At 43.6% G+C, this 15,886-nt stretch overlaps 1 long non-coding RNA gene across 5 annotated transcripts in view; it reads left to right on the top strand.

Moving 5' to 3' along the window:
• The window catches only part of LOC104971069 (uncharacterized), a 130,089-nt gene that overhangs the window by 74,428 nt on the left and 39,775 nt on the right, over positions 1 to 15,886 (top strand). For all 5 annotated transcript variants that reach the window (XR_009495733.1, XR_009495727.1, XR_009495730.1 and 2 more), the window contains exon 2: positions 12,274 to 12,403. This is a non-coding gene — a long non-coding RNA (uncharacterized lncRNA). The remainder of the gene's footprint in view (positions 1 to 12,273; positions 12,404 to 15,886) is intronic.

Genomic DNA, 15,886 nt, shown 5'->3' with positions numbered 1-15,886 from the left:
AGAGACAGAGAGAAGGAGCTAGAGAGGAACTCAGAAGTCCAGATGCAGAGAATTGTGGCTCTTTTGTTAAGGCGAGCAAAGCTAGAATATGTTGTCAGGATGAGGGCAGAGTCAGGAGAAAAGGCGAGGTTCCAGACATCTGGGATGATACCAAGGAGAAGCCCTGGAGGAGGTGGAGAGGGTGTAAACCAGGATCCCAGGTTCCCAAGTCAGAGGCAGAGCCAGTCCTGGTGATGAACGTCTCAGGTGTGTTCTGCAGAAGTTGCTGGAATGCTCATGCGTGGACACCTATGACCCGAACACAGGAACCCGAGTATCCGGTGAGTGTGGGAGGTGAGTGAGGAGAAGGCAGAAAACACTGAGGAAAGTTGGAGGGCAACATGAGCTGAAGGCCTTAGACTCAAGATGCCTGAAAGCCTGAAAGCAGCAGGCAGAGGCCAAGCCAGGCCCAGCTCCTGTCTGTTCAGACAGCCCTCCGGTGGGTGTGGGAGTGGCCACCACCCCACCAACAGGCACACAAGGGATACAGACAGAACCAGGTTGTGAACGAAAGCTGTTGACTCAGTCACAGCCAGTGCCGTTTTGGTCTGTGTTTACCTGCAAGTGAGTGTTTCAGAGGGTGCGGCCAAAACGGCAGAGGGTCACATTAGCCAAAAAGATAGCAGATGAAGAAACATGATTATAGTTACCTGTGATGAGTCTGTTTTAAACTTACACTGTCTAAGATGATCATTTACATATTGCAAATAACTCTGCTTGTGTTTTGTAATTCTTTCTCACTTGGGAGATAGAGGCTGTTCTTTTATTATTATGATTAATTTTTATTGGAGTATAGTTGCTTTAGAGTGTTGTGTTTGTTTCTGCTGTACAGGGAAGTGAATCAGTTGTTGTTTTAGTCGCTAAGTCATGTCTGACCCCATGGACTGTAGCCCACCAGGCTCCTCTGTCCATGGGATTTCCCAGACACGAGTACTGGAGTGGGTTGCCATCTTCTTCTCCAGATTTCCCTGACCCAGGGGTCAAATCTGCGTCTCCTGCATTGGCAGGCGGGTTCTTAACTGCTGAACCGTTTGTGTATATGTACATTTCCTCTGTTTTGGATTTTCTTCCATTTGAGGTCACCGTAGAGCAAAGAATTCTCTGCGGATGCTATTCTTTTGGGCCTTCCTCAAGGTGTCAGGTTTCACAAGAAGGAAAGCAGTGAAGTTTGACAAGAGAAATGTAAATGGCATCATGACTCATGATTTCACTATTTTTGGTACCTATTGCAGATATTTGCCCACTGTTCATCTGAAATATCACCATAACATTGTTCAAAATGCTGAACTTACTATTAAAATGGGCCTTTTAAAATCCCACGTGAGCTTACTTAGCAAACAATTATGACAATCTTATTTATACATATAAATGAGTGCATATGATATTTTATCATATACTATACTATACAATGTTATATTATATTGTATTTTGTTTTGAAGTTAAAGGTAGTATTCTGGTGAAGTCCATTATAGTCACAGTGGCTGATGTGAATATACATATATTTAAACCTATATCTATCGATTTCTCCATTGATAGCTTCAGTTTTTATGTTAGGAGGAAAGAAATACCCTGAAAAGTATTTTAAATTCTTCTGCGGTAACATCCTCAGACTTACCAAAGCTAAATTGTTTTGAACTCTGTAATTTTGAAATGAAAGTTCGGGTAAAAGTTCATTTGCAAATAGTTGAATGCAATCACTCAGCCAGAATTTTTACTTAAATTATAAGACTATGTTGCTTGCAGAGATCTTGAAAGACCAAGAAATGACATAAAATTTATGATATAATTTTCTAAATGACCAGCCATCGCTTCTTTAAGAAATGCTATCTTCATTTGTAACTCTCAGGATACCCTGAAATTTATAATACAAATAAGATTTCTGTGGTATTGAGTCCGCAACCCACACATAACAGCCCAGTATATCTTCATTAACAAGAAACATTTCTATTGATTTCATTTTGCGATGTTTCATATTACATATAACAAATATGTATGGTCACCTAAATGAATTATTACAATCCAATTTGAAATGATTGCATAGGGTTATTGTATTATCTCTAGGATGCTTTAGTCTCTGGGTGTCAAAACTGTTTTTATTTAATGGAATAACATGGAAAAGTTAATCAGAGTAGGTTAACCTCTGTGGAACTGAAGGTCACACGCATTTACTCTCAGTTGGAAATGGAGGAGCTTTTAGTTTTGAACTGGGGGTGGGCGAAGGGGGAAGAGGGAAAAGCCAGGAGGGATTTTAATGTATGTGTTTCCTCCAGCATTGCTAGTATCACTTGGCTGATGGGGGCATTTCAATAACTGAATTTTTGATTAAAAAATTTCCTGCAAGCAAAATAAAATTAAACAGGCAATACAAACATAATAAAAAATCAATACTGCAGTTAACATTTCTATTGTAACTTATTGAACGACTGAACTCCAGGCCCATTCAGCTTTGCATACACATGCAACTGCTCAGAGTTTCTGACCAGGGTGAGAATGAGGCGTTGCAAAGAGTTTTATTCTCAGAATTATATTTCCAAGATACATGGTGCTTCTTATCAGGTAAGTCCTTTCATGCCAAGAACACAGAGGTAGAAACTTTCCATTTGTTTCCTTAACATCGTCTATTTGGTGAGAACACAGAAGACACCCAGATTAGTGTTCACTGAACGTATCAGAACTTGTTTATTCACATGGTGCTTTCCCTTTCAGAGCAGTTCCTGTGAGGTTACGCTTGTGCCTCTGTGAGTGTGAGTGATTTGTGTGTGTGTGTGTGTGTGTTGCTGTAAAGGTACTTGCTTGCTCTTTCAGAACTCAGATGCACAGGTGGGTGGCTATAAAGACGTCCACTTAAAGACTACGGGGAAAGCATTGCCCTTGAATTAAATCTGCTAATGTTTCAAAGATCCTTTAAATGTCTGATCAAGATGGTTGACTGAGATAATTGAGAAAGTCCCGCTTCCAATCCAAAAATAATGAAACACAATCCTCAGGTGAGACCAAAAGCTGAAAAGGGAGTTCCCCAGATGTCAGGAACAAGGAGCCAGAGCTGGAGGAGAAGGAGGCATGGGGCACTCTGGATGGAGTGTCTCCCGCGAGTGTGGGTTGTAACTCCACAGGCGCTGAGTTCAAGCATCAAGATCCTCGTGCAGGAGGTGAGACTGAACTCCCAGTACTAAGGACTGTCCGTCAATGACATAGGGATTAAGGTGCCACCCACCAGCCCCAGATGTGGGCTTTGTGCTCTGGACCTTGGGTAGCAAGAGGTACGTGTGGGAAATCAGAAAGCACAAGCTTGTACAGTGTGAATGTGAGACTAAGTATACACAGCCAGAGCTCAAACCAGAAAAATCCCACTGAAAACGAGTCTAGCAAAAAGTGAACATGAAAACCAGCCTGGAGCTCCACAGAGTCTACAGGAGCCAAAGTTCAACTGTCTTCCTAAGGTGACCTCCAAAACCCAGGGCACCCAGTGGGAATTCTTACAAGGGCAAAAATATGCAAAGACAAGCTTGCATTTCACACACCATACCAGCTTGTGTGGTCTCATTTCCCTCAAGCCACTAAAAAATTGAAAAATACACAATAGCATCTACCCCTCGAAAGAAGGTCAACAGATGCAACACGTGGGAGAAGTCCCTAAGAACTGCAGATAAGAGTAATGCCCAGGGAATTGGAAAGCAGGCACTACTTAGATGATCAGGGGGAAAAGTGAGGAATAGATTTGGTAATGTAAGATGAAAAGAAGGCGGGTTGAGAAAGAAACAAAGATTGCTAATGCAAGTGAAGGGGAAATCATTTTGAAGATAAAGCTGAAAACAAAACGCTCAAAATACAGCTCAAAGAGAAAAAGGAGATGGTATAAATATGAAACAGAAATTGAGACAAGGGACACAAAAGAAGCAGCTCCAAAATACAACAAATAGGAGTGCCAGAAAGAAATTAGAGAAGAATGAAGGAGAAATAATAGCTAAAGACATACTGGTGGAGTATTTTCCATAATGAAAAATTGTTAAAACAGTTTGCAATAGAATCCCAAATCTTGAAGAGGGTGAATAACACGAATCCACACCTTACACATTGCAACGAAACCACGGAATATGTAAGATGATATAAAAATATTTAAAACATGTACCTGAAAAGGAACGGCAGGTAGACTGATAGCAGACTTCTGATTGGCAACAGCAGATGTCAGAAGATGATAAAATACTATTTTCTAAGTGGTAAGAGGAAGTAACTATCAACTTCATGTCTATACTCAGTTACAAGATCATTCAAGGGGGAGGGCAGCTTTTCCCAGCAGCTCTGAGCCTGGAATGATGGTAAGGCTGCTGGTTAGAGTCCTTATAATCATTTTTCCTCTTTTTATTCACCTCAGAATTCTCTCAATATAATCGGTTCACTCCCTGCTATAAGTAAAGGGAAAATAAAGATATTTTTCAGACACACAAGACTAAGAGACTTACTACCCGAAAGAGCAAATAAAATAATGCAATATTGAAAGAAGAAAATGCAAGCTATAAGGGATCAGTGGGCATCAAAATGCAAAAAAAAGTTATGAAGCATGGTAAAAGCATGTTGAAGATCTACTATAAGAATAGTAATAATACTATTTGAGGGGATATTTATTTGAAATGAGAAGGAATGAAAATTCTAGACATCAGTATCATGGATGATATAGAAAGGCAATATTTGGGGTGGAATTAAGGATTCTTATCTGGTGGGAGAGTAGAGATACTCTCTAATAAAAATATAGAAATGTAAATATATAATTTCAAAATAATAGAAATCAAAAGGGATTTAAAAAAAGAAACAAAAACAGAGCAGAAGGTAGGGAAGGAAAAATAGTAAGGGAGGTGATAGCTACAATAGGTCAAAATAAATGTAAATGGATCAAACATTTATTAAACCATCAGTGTCTCAGACAGGAATAAAGTCCCCTCATTCACTGGATTCTCTGACAGTACCCTGGTTATGCAATTCTCCAGTGTTGGCATGGAAGGAAGTAATTTTTCACGACAAGAACCCTTCATTTCACTCTTATCGTCATAAGAAACGAAGTCTTATCCATCATGTCTTTCTGCTGATATGATCAGATTCCAGATCAACAGTCTCCTCCAATGTCACGATGATGCATCTCCAGGGGGAAGGGGTGGGACAGCTGATTTTTTGACAGTTCTACCCATATCTAGAGAACACAGGAAGGCTGAAAAGCATTGAGACTCTTCCTGTGTGGAGCAGATGGAGAGATGCCAACATGCAGGCCAAATCGTTAGATGAGTCACAGAACGGCTGAATGGCCTGACTCAATGAGCGCTGGTAACTGGATCAAGGACCACACACGGAGAGGTTTCCGTGGAAGAGACTTTGGGGTTTTAATTGAATTTTGGCTCAGTAAGATGCGGCTCCTAGATCAGCTAATGGGATTTTAGAAGGCAATAATGGAGGTGGAGTATCGAGAAAAGGATGTGATGGTGTGTCCCTGCTTGTTCTTATCTGACCACACCTGGGAGGCTGAATTCAGAGGCATGTCTGGAGGGCACCACCTAGATGTTCAGTTCAGTTCAGTTCAGTTCAGTCGCTCAGTCGTGTCCGACTCTTTGCAACCCCATGAATCGCAACACGCCAGGCCTCCCTGTCCATCACCAACTCCCGGAGTTCACTCAGACTCACGTCCATTGAGTCAGTGATGCCATCCAGCCATCTCATCCTCTGTCGTCCCCTTCTCCTCCTGCCCCCAATCTCTCTGTTAATAGTTATCAATCCCTATTGCATGGATTCTTAAAGGAATAAAGGGGTTACTTATGGTAGAGATGCCATCTGTCCCTAAATATTCCATGAGCTATCGTGTGCAGGCAGATATGTCCTCATCTTTGTGGTCTCAGTAAACAGAACTAGAATCACTAAGAGCCGTGTAGCCGAATTGTTCAGCAATGAGTGGACAGTTTCAGGAGGCAGAGAACTTCCTATTACAGAAAATGTTCAAATACGAACTTCCCTGGTGATCAGTGGAAGGATCCCCCGGCCTTCCAGTGCCGGGGATTCAGGTTCCATCCCTGGTTGAGGAGCGAAGATCCCACATAGCTCATAGCCAAGAAACCAAAACATTTAAAAAAACCCAGAAGCAACAGTGTAACAAATTCAGTAAAGACTTTAAAAAAAAGAAACTGTTTAAGCAAAGTGTAACAGCTTTCTTTCTGCAGCAATTAATGGAATTGATGCACCGGGTTGGGGGTTGAGTATTCTGGCCTACCCAGAAAAGTCTACCCCCTAAGGCTTTGGTTCTGTGTTTTCCCTGACACGTTCAGTGAGTACTCAGCGTGGGAGTGATATGCATATCCCACTAGTGACTTCCTCTTGACGCTTTATGTGTTATGTGTGATGCTGACCCAATAAGGTGAATCCTGACAATAAACAAAAAGAGAGAAGAAAAGGTCTCTGTGAAGGGGATCCTTCCATCTGTTCAGAGCATCACAACCTTTGTGATGGCTTTAGAACTATCTGAGGATATTACATGATCCCTGGGTTCTTATTAAATTAAATCAGTGTTTCTTACCAGCTTCCCGGATGGTTTCTATTCTCACTTAGGCATGAGAACCACCACTGGATTTTAACCCAGCCACTGGTTACTGTTTGAAACTTGTTTTTTCTCAGACTTTTTCTTCTCTGACAACTCTAACGGATAACATTCTCACATGAACCCTTTCAGATGTTGTTGGTCTTGGGACACAAAATAGGCAATAGGTTATATGCAAATCATGTGTAATAAGTTGTAACTCCACCCTTGTCCTTGCTCAGGGTCAGTAGACACAGAAATTCATGGAGGACCGATAATGGTTATACACTTACCCATCCACCCATCTGTCCTTCTACACATCCATCCATCCATCCACCATGAGTTTATTAAACATCTACTGTTATTTCTGGCTTCCCTGGTGACTCAGTGGTAAAGAATCTGCCTGCCAATGCAGGAGGCAAGGGTTTGATCCCTGGGTTGGGAAGATACTCTAGAGGAGGAAATGGCAAAGGACTCCAGTATTCTTGCTTGGGAAATCCCACGGACAGAGGAGCCTGGTGGGCTACAGTCTATGGGGGTCTCAAAGAGGTGGACACAATTTAGCGACTAAACAACAGCAACTATTGTTCGCGGGGTATGCCAGTAGGTGGTGGGGGATGGGTAAGGACAGATTCATGCTAAGGTTAGAGTAACGTTGTTTCCGCCTTCATATCAATTTTGCTTTCACCAAGAGACATGGGGGCTATCAATGAGCCCTTTGAAGGTGTGTGCTTGGTTTTCCCTTCCACTGAGGCAGCATTGCCACCGAGGCATGCTGAAGGTATTGGAAGCACCTCAGAGTGGCTGGTTTTGAGTACACTCTGTGACTCTGGGAATCTGTTAGCTGGGATCTGTGGGATCTCTGAGACTCAGTTTTCTCATTTCTAAAGTGGAATGATAAGAACCGTAATCAAATTGGTGTGAAGATCAAATAAGATAATGTAACCAAAGAGTGTTGTACAGTTTAAACCTTCTATGAATAGTTGTGTGTGTGTGTGTGTGTGTCTGTGTAATATATATCCAAACTTGACTTTCCCTAGAAGCAGATTCTGAGATGAAGATTCAAGTTCAGCAAGTTACTTTCATGGGAAATTAGAGATTAATGCTCCTGGGGGACTTTGGGAAATGATGTTGAACTACAGAATTTTCCTACCTTGGGGTGTATGTAGCCACTAGCTTCCATCAGTCACTGGCTGCTCCCAGTAGCATTAGTCAATTCCAACCTGCAGTGTCTATGAGCAGATCAGGTTCCGGGAGCCCTAGAAAGCCTTCAGGCAGAGAAGTGCACGTGTTGGAGGTTGGACATTGGGTCAGAGTGCACTGGAAAGGGAAGGGCCACGGGGATACGGATGGGGCATTAGTAGCGTCTGCTAGTGTGTGTGTGTGTGTGTGTGTGGTTCCATATGTGAGTTTTAGACGCGGGCTTCACTAGATGCCCTTTAATCACACAGAGTCGGCTTCAGTGAAGAACATCTGGTCAACACACGGGATGCAGGTAAACCACCAAATGCTTGAGAGTTGGACACACATTCCCTGTTGCTGTTTTGGAACTGGCATTGAGCCTGCCCTTTCTTGCTGGGGTTTCTGGGGCCCCACGAGGAACAGTTCCCACTTTCCAACTCTGTCTTTGCAGCTGGGCTTTTTTTCCTGAACCACTAGGCTTCCGTAGCTTCTATCAGAAGCATCTCCTCTCCTCTCTCTCTTCTTGTGAGCTTTGTCTTGTGTGAGTTTAGTGGGCACTTCCAGATAGCACTGATGTTGAGACATGTTCACGGACATTCAGATAATCTTCTGATATTAACAATCCAGTGCACAGAGCTTCAAACCGGACATACAGAAAGATCTAACCCTCTCTTCGTGTGTACACACTCGGTATACATCCTAAAATGAACTTTACTCCCAGGCCGTGGGGTTGAGAGCCACTGGGGCCAGTACACGACATTGTTGCTACAGCCACCTACAGTAAGTGGCCTGTACATTGTAAACCCTTGATTCTGCTGGTGAGCTTTTGGTCTCCACAGTCACGTTGTGTGGGGTTAGAAATGAAATGGAATTCTGCCCCATGGATAAAACTCCCTCCAAGCCTCTGGAATTAAATGAAGAAAAGAGTGGGCCTGAGTTATTGTCATAGCTTAAAGGATTTCCATTGACCCAAAGGCTTGATGGAATTTCAATCCTGGGCTCTGAGTCTGCCTTCCCTAGGGACAGGTTCTGTGTCCATGGTCAGCAGAACAAAGGCCAGCCAGGGCTATTAATATTTCACAAAGGTAAAGGTGAAAAAGGCTTCGTGAGTGATGCATTGCTCCCCTAGGCGACTCTTGTGAGACTGGGTGTTCCTACATTCAGGAGGTTCCTGTAGCAACTCGGTATCCATCTGGTGCTACATTCTTACATCCTGTTACAGAAATTGGCCTGGTTTGTCTTAGCTCCTCGTCTTCCCTGAATAACTGGGGTCCTCTCCCAGTGCTGGTCTTGGCTCACTATGCTCCTCCATCCTCTTCCCACACAGTGAATTCAGGAGCTACAGCTTTCTCCCACCCCCACTGCCCACCTCCTCTCAGCTAAATCAAGAGATGACAGCAGACCATGAGCCACATGTGGGCAAGGCTCCGACTTGTGATGGTATTTACTGAGCCTACTGTGTGCTCCAGCAGGGAGATGCTGATAGAGGAAGACACAGTCTCTCACACTGGAGGGTAATCGAGTGCCTGGGGAGGTGGGACAATTCATATAAAACACAGACACCAACTCAGAGCACCGTGATGGCCACGTCAGTCTCAGGGTTAAAATATGTGTCTTAGTAAGAGTGATGGCTGTTGGCACCAAGACTCAGGAAAGTTTCAAGAGAGCAAATGGAATTGCTTCTTGAAGGACTGAGTTGAGGGACTCTTTTAGTGATGTCACAGAGGCTGGAGGGTGCTGGGTCCAGCATGGGCTGAGCTTTCCAGGAAGTGCAGTAGGTACTTGATTGTCCTGCACATGCTGAAGAACTTGGAAGTGGCACCACTGGGTCAGACTCTGGACTTGCCAGGTACCAGCAGTGGGCTCTGGGCCTCAGTTTGCCCAGCTGTAGAATGGGGATAGTGAGAGTGGAAACTCTATATATTCCTGGTGTGGGAACTATATCCACAGGACTGAAGGAGTTGGTAATTCTAAAGCACTCATGCCTGGACTGTGATAGAGGTGAGGTCGCTGTTACTGGGGCTGTTATTAATCATATAATCTCACAGGAAGAACTTTTCTGTCCAGATAGGAGAACTTCTGTATGGGAAAAAGCGATTTTTAAAAAAAGGATCCCTTAGAATGGATACATGCATATGTATGGCTGTCATTTAAGCCATCCAGTGTATGTCATTCTGGTATGGAACTCCAAAGTGTTAGTTGCTAAATTTTGTCTGACTCTTTGCAACCCCGTGGACTGCAGCCTGCGAGGCTCCTCTGTCCATGGAATTTTTCAGGCAAGAATACTGGAGTGGGTAGCCATTCCCTTTTCCAAGTGATCTTCCCCACCCAGGGATCAAACCTGGGTCTCCTGCATTGCAGGCAGATTCTTTGCCAGCTGAGCCACCAGGGAAGTGAAGTGAACTGAAGTTGCTCAGCCATGTCTGACTCTTTGTGACCCTATGGACTGTAGCCCACCAGGCTCCTCCATCCATGGAATTTTCTAGGCAAGAGTACTGGAGTGGGTTTCCATTTCCTTCTCCAGGGGATCTTACCGACCCAGGGATCGAACCCGGGTCTCCCACATTGCAGGCAGATGCTTTACCATCTGAGCCACCAGGGAATCCCTGCATATATATGACTGCATCCCTTCGCTGTTCACCTAAAACGAACTGTTAATCCGCTATGCTGCTGCTGCTGCTGCTAAGTCACTTCAGCCGTGTCCAACTCTGTGCAACCCCAGAGATGGCAGCTCACCAGGCCCCCCATCCCTGGGATGCTCCAGGCAAGAACACTGGAGTGGGTTGCCATTTCCTTCTCCAATGCATGAAAGTGAAAAGTGGAAGTGAAGTCGCTCAGTCGTGTCCGACTCTTAGCAACCCCATGGACTGCAGCCTACCAGGCTCCTCCATCCATGGGATTTTCCAGGCAAGAGTACTGGAGTGGGGTGCCATTGCTTTCTCCACTATACCCCAATACAAAATAAAAAGTTTAAAAAATATGTGTGTGTATATATATATATAATAAAATAATCACATGATTGAGCAGTCAAAAATAAATACATAAAAAAGAATAACTTAGTAGGTGGCAGAAATGGGAGGAGAGTTGGGGGATCCTGACTCTCAACTGAAGGTTCCTCTGTGTCAAGGCTGGGAGGCTGTGATTCTTCATCTTTCTAGGAGAAAACAAAATTTGGTCTAAAAGTATCCGCTGTGTAACCATATTGTTCCCAGAAACCAAGATCAATAACTCTCAACTGTATCAAAATGCCACAAGAAAGTAAATGATTCCACAGCTTCAACCACAGCGCTGGAAGTAACCAGCTTCTGCTGAGCACCATGCTGAGGGCTTGGGGAGAGAGAACAGCTGGTATTTTTTCCCCTGTATTTTGGAAACTTAGAGTGTAGAGAGAAAAGACCAGGCAGACAAGGCCTCCTAAGAAATTACAACAGCAGAACTAGGTAATGATGGCTGTGTTTCAGATTCTGTTCTGTGAGCTTTACATGCATTAACTCATTCAATCTCATTATAACACTTTGAGGTAGGTTACAACATTAAACCCATTTTCCAGATGAAAATACAGAGGCTTACAGAGGCAGTTATTTTGCCAGGTTAACCCAGACACAAAAAGAGCTGGAACAGGAACCCAGGCTTCTGCTCAGAGTCTGTGCTCATGTCTAATAATTAAAAAGGAAGAATCACATTTTAACATTTATTAAAATATGCCATTGTAAGAAACTATCTAATTGAAGTGAAATCAAACCTCAATAACATTTCCAGAGGCCATCAAAAATTACTAAATGCAATTTTGTTTTTAATCTTGAAGATGATACATTTATTTATTTAGAATAATTAACTTTAAAAGTTAGTGGTACATATAAGGAAGTATTTGTCACAATTTTTTTTGGGGGGGGGAGGATATAAACTAAGTTTTAAACATTCTTTTAATTAGAAAAATGAATGAGTAGAGTTCTCCTGGGTTACATTTTCATTCTTCAAGATACTCCCTTTGGCTTGATGTATGAAGTTGGATGTTTCAAAGTTTATACTATTGTAATATAAACAGTCTTTTCTAGTGGTGGTGATACAGAGAATCCCTACCTTCTGGAAGGGTAGATTTAGAAGTTAGTTTTGGGGATTAGGGTGTTTTTCCTCATACAGAGAATGGCAGGATCCCAAGTGGGGTGAGAAGAAACACCCCTGGTATGTTCACTCCCAGTGAAAGTGTATCAGGAGTATTAATAAGTGCTGGGCAAACACCTCCTTCCAGGGGCAGGATGTAGCTTCTCCCCTTCCTGGTGAGGGGCTGGCTGTGGGGGCTGGGGGTGGCTGGCATGGTCACTTATGGGACAGTGGTTGGAGGGAGGGGAGGGAAGGGAAGGGGATTGGGGGCTGGGGAGTAAGGAGCTGGTCATCCCTGGGTCCAGGGTAGTTTGGACGTCTTTTTAGCCAGCAATCTTCATGATGTATTATTGTCTATCTTCCCTCCACCTTTTGTTCCTTTTTTTTTTTTTTTTTGGTAGATCTCACTGATGGGCCTGAGTTAATCCTGTACCACCACCACCACCACCATCATCATCATTTCTCTCCCTTGAAGCCCTCTGTGGAACAAGACACATCTCAAAGCTTCTGGCTGTTTCTTCTGCATCTCAGGTAAATGACCTAGAAGTTTTCTGTAACAAGATTGTGTGTGTATGTGCGCGTGCTCAGTTGCTCCGTCATGTCTTCCTGTTTGACTCTTTGCGACCCCATGGACTGTAGCCCACCAGGCTCCTCTGTCCATGGGATTTTCTGAGCAAGAATGCTAGAGTGAATCTTCCCCAGCCAGAGCATCAAACCCAAGTCTGTTGAATCTCCTACATTGGCAAGTAGATTCTTTACCACTGTGTCACCAGGGAAGCTCCGTAACAAGAGTGTACTGGGTTGAATAGTGTTTTGCAAAAATTCATGACCACCTGGAACATTCAAGTGTGACCTTATTTGGAAATGGGGCCTTTGCAGATATAATTAGTCAAGAAGAGGTGATACTGGTGTAGGTATAAGGACCCCTAAATTCAGTTACTGGGGTCCTTATAAGAAGAGAAGGGCTTCCCTGATGGCTGCTGGTATAGAATCCGCCTGCAATGTGGGAGACCTGGGTTTGATTCCTGGGTTGGGAGGATCCCCTGGAGAAGGGAATGACTACCCACTCCAGTATTCTGGCCTGGAGAATTCCATGAACTATTCCGTGGGGTTGCAAAGAGTTGGACATGACTGAGCGACTTTCACTTTCACTATAAGAAGAGAAGTGGCCTCAACAGAGCCTGAGGGAAAAAAGCTGTGTGAAGACAGAGGCAGAGAATGGAGTGATGCTGCCACAAGCCAAGGAATGTCTGAAGCCACCAGAAGCTGCCAGAAGTGAAGGATCCTTTCCCAGAGCTTTCACAGGGCTGTGGCTGTCCCAGCATCTCAGTTTTGGACTTCCAGCATCCAGAACTACAAGAGAACACATTTCCGTTGTTTAAGCCCCTCCCATTTTGGTTATCTGCTACAGAAGCCCTGGAGCCAAACACCAAGAGGTTCAGTAGGGGCTTTTCTGTTGGCCACCCAGCCCATCACCAGCCACCACCCAGCACCTCTGCTCAGTGTTTCTAATTAACCTGGGGAGGGAAGAAGGAAGACATAAGAGTACGAGATAGAACCTCTCACCATGAAGACAAGTGAAACGACCCAGGGAAATACTAAAAGATTGGAAATGCCCCAAACAAAGGGAGACTTGCTTTCCCTGGCTGGACGTTGGCTTAAGAATTGAACTTACTGATTTGCCTCTGAGAGACATGGGAGGGGAGGCAGAGGTTGGATGTGGAGCAGTCTGAGTTTCTTTTTTTTTAATATAATTTTTATTTTCTTTAATGCCAAAAACATTTTGCATTGGGGTATAGCTGATTAACAATGTTGGATAGTTTCAGGTGAACAGTGAAGGGACTTAGCCGTACAGATGCATGGATCCATTCTCCACCAAACCCCGCTCCCATCCAGGTTCAGCTTCAGTTTCTTGTGGGTCAATGGACATCCTAGAAAGGAAGCTGAGCTTGAGCCATCTTGTTGGTACCTGTTAAGTGGGGTCTCCATCAGGTACAGGAATTCTAGCAGTAAGAGGTTTTGAGATTTTCCTCTGGTATAAGGAACATGAAGAAGGGGTGAAAAAGGGTCAACCCAGGACCAGGTTCAAAATATCAGGGCAATGCAATAGGAAGGGGTGGAGAAGGGAGTTTACAAAGCCCTCAAAGCTCAGACATGTGCCCCACAAGAAAGCCAGCACTCGGATACTGCCACTCAGAAGAATCATAAGCCAGGTATCCAATAGAGCTACAAGAACCACCCAAGATAGGATGTCATCAGTGGCCATGCAGGTGAGTCGACATGTCAACTTGAGTCTACTCATTTAGGTGAGTCGACATGTCAACTGAGTCAGCTGATGTGTCCACTGAGTCAGCTGAGTGAGTAGTCAACTGACAGCTCTGGCAGGAGTGAGTGGGCCTTGTGGCTGCAGATCCCCCCACCCTTCGGGATTTAGAGTCCCAGCTCAAGTCTGCATAGAGGTAAAGAAGGCAGGGGTTTACATCAAGATTGAGACTGAAGCTCTGGAGCACACCAGGGACTGGAAAGATATGGAGTCTGCCAAGGGTACCGTGAAGGTGTGCTAAAAGGAAGATTCAACAGGGAAAAGTGAAAGGGGCAATGACTGGAAAAGATGAAACCATTTTGTGTTTGTAACCCCATGTTCCGAGACTCCTTAATAAACTGGTGACAGTATTGAGAGCTTTTGCTCTATTTATACATTTACTTGCAGCTTCCCTGGTGGCTCAGATGGCAAAGAAGTTATGAGCCATGCTCTACAGGGCCATCCAAGATGGATGGGCCATGGTGGAGAGTTCTGACAAAACCTGGCCCACTGGAGAAGGGAATGGCAAAAAACTCCAGTATTCTTGCCTTGAGAACTCCATGAACAGTATGAAAAGGTAAAAAGATATGACACTGGAAGTTGAGCTCCCCAGGCCAGTAGGTGTCCAATATACTACTGTAGAAGAGTGGAGAAATAATTCCAGAGGGAAAGAAGAGGATGGGCTCAGTTGTGGATGTGTTTGGTCATGAAAGTAAAGTCTGATGTTGTAAAGAACAATATTGCATAGGAACCTAGAATGTTAGGTCTACAGATCAAGGTAAATTGGATGTGGTCAAGCAAGAGATGGCAAGTGTGAACACTGGCATTTTAGGAAACAGTGAACTAAGGTGGATGGGAATGGGCAAATTTAATTCAGATAACCACAATATCCACTACTGTAGGCAAGAATCCCTTAGAAGGAAGGGAGTAGCCCTCAAAGTCAACAGAAGAATCTGAAATGCAGTACTTGGGTGCAATCTCAATAAAAGCAGAATGACATCGGTTCATTTCCAAGGCAAACCATTCAACATCACAGTAATTCAGGTCTATACCCCAACCACTAATGCCAAAGAAGCTGAAGTTGAATAGTTCTATGAAGAACTTTAAGACATTCTGGAACTAACACCAAAAAAACATGTCCTTTTCATCATAGGGGATTGGAATGCAAAACTAGGAAGTCAAGAGATATTTGGAGTAACAGGCAAGCTTGGCCTTGGAGTACAAAATGAAGCAGAGCAAAGACTAACAGAATTTTGCCAAAAGAACATCCTGGTCATAGCAAACACTCTCTTCCAAGAATGCAAGAGACAACTGTACACATGGATATCACCAGATGATCCATACTAAAATCAGGTTGATTATATTATTTGCAGTTGAAGATGGAGAAACTCTATACAGTAAAACAAACAAACAAAAACAAAAAACAAGACCTGGAGCTGACTATGACTCAGATCATGAGGTCCTTATTGCAAAATTCAGAATTAATTGAAGAAAGTTGGGAATTGAAGAAAGTAGATCATTCAGGTATGACCTAAATCAAATCCCTTATGATTACACAGAGGAGGTGACAAATAGATTCAGTGGATTAAAGATAGTAGACAGAAGGCCTGAAGAACTAAGGATGGAGGTTTGTCCCATTGTACAGGAGGTGGTGATCAAAACTATCCTCAAGAAAAAGAAATGAAAAGAGGCAAAGGGGTTGTCTAATAAAG

This window comes from Bos taurus, chromosome 1, assembly GCF_002263795.3.
Source record: "Bos taurus isolate L1 Dominette 01449 registration number 42190680 breed Hereford chromosome 1, ARS-UCD2.0, whole genome shotgun sequence".
NCBI classification, from domain to species: Eukaryota; Metazoa; Chordata; class Mammalia; order Artiodactyla; family Bovidae; genus Bos; species Bos taurus.
The sequence above is the reverse complement of the archived record's forward strand: the minus strand, read 5'-3'. Positions and strand labels throughout refer to the sequence as shown.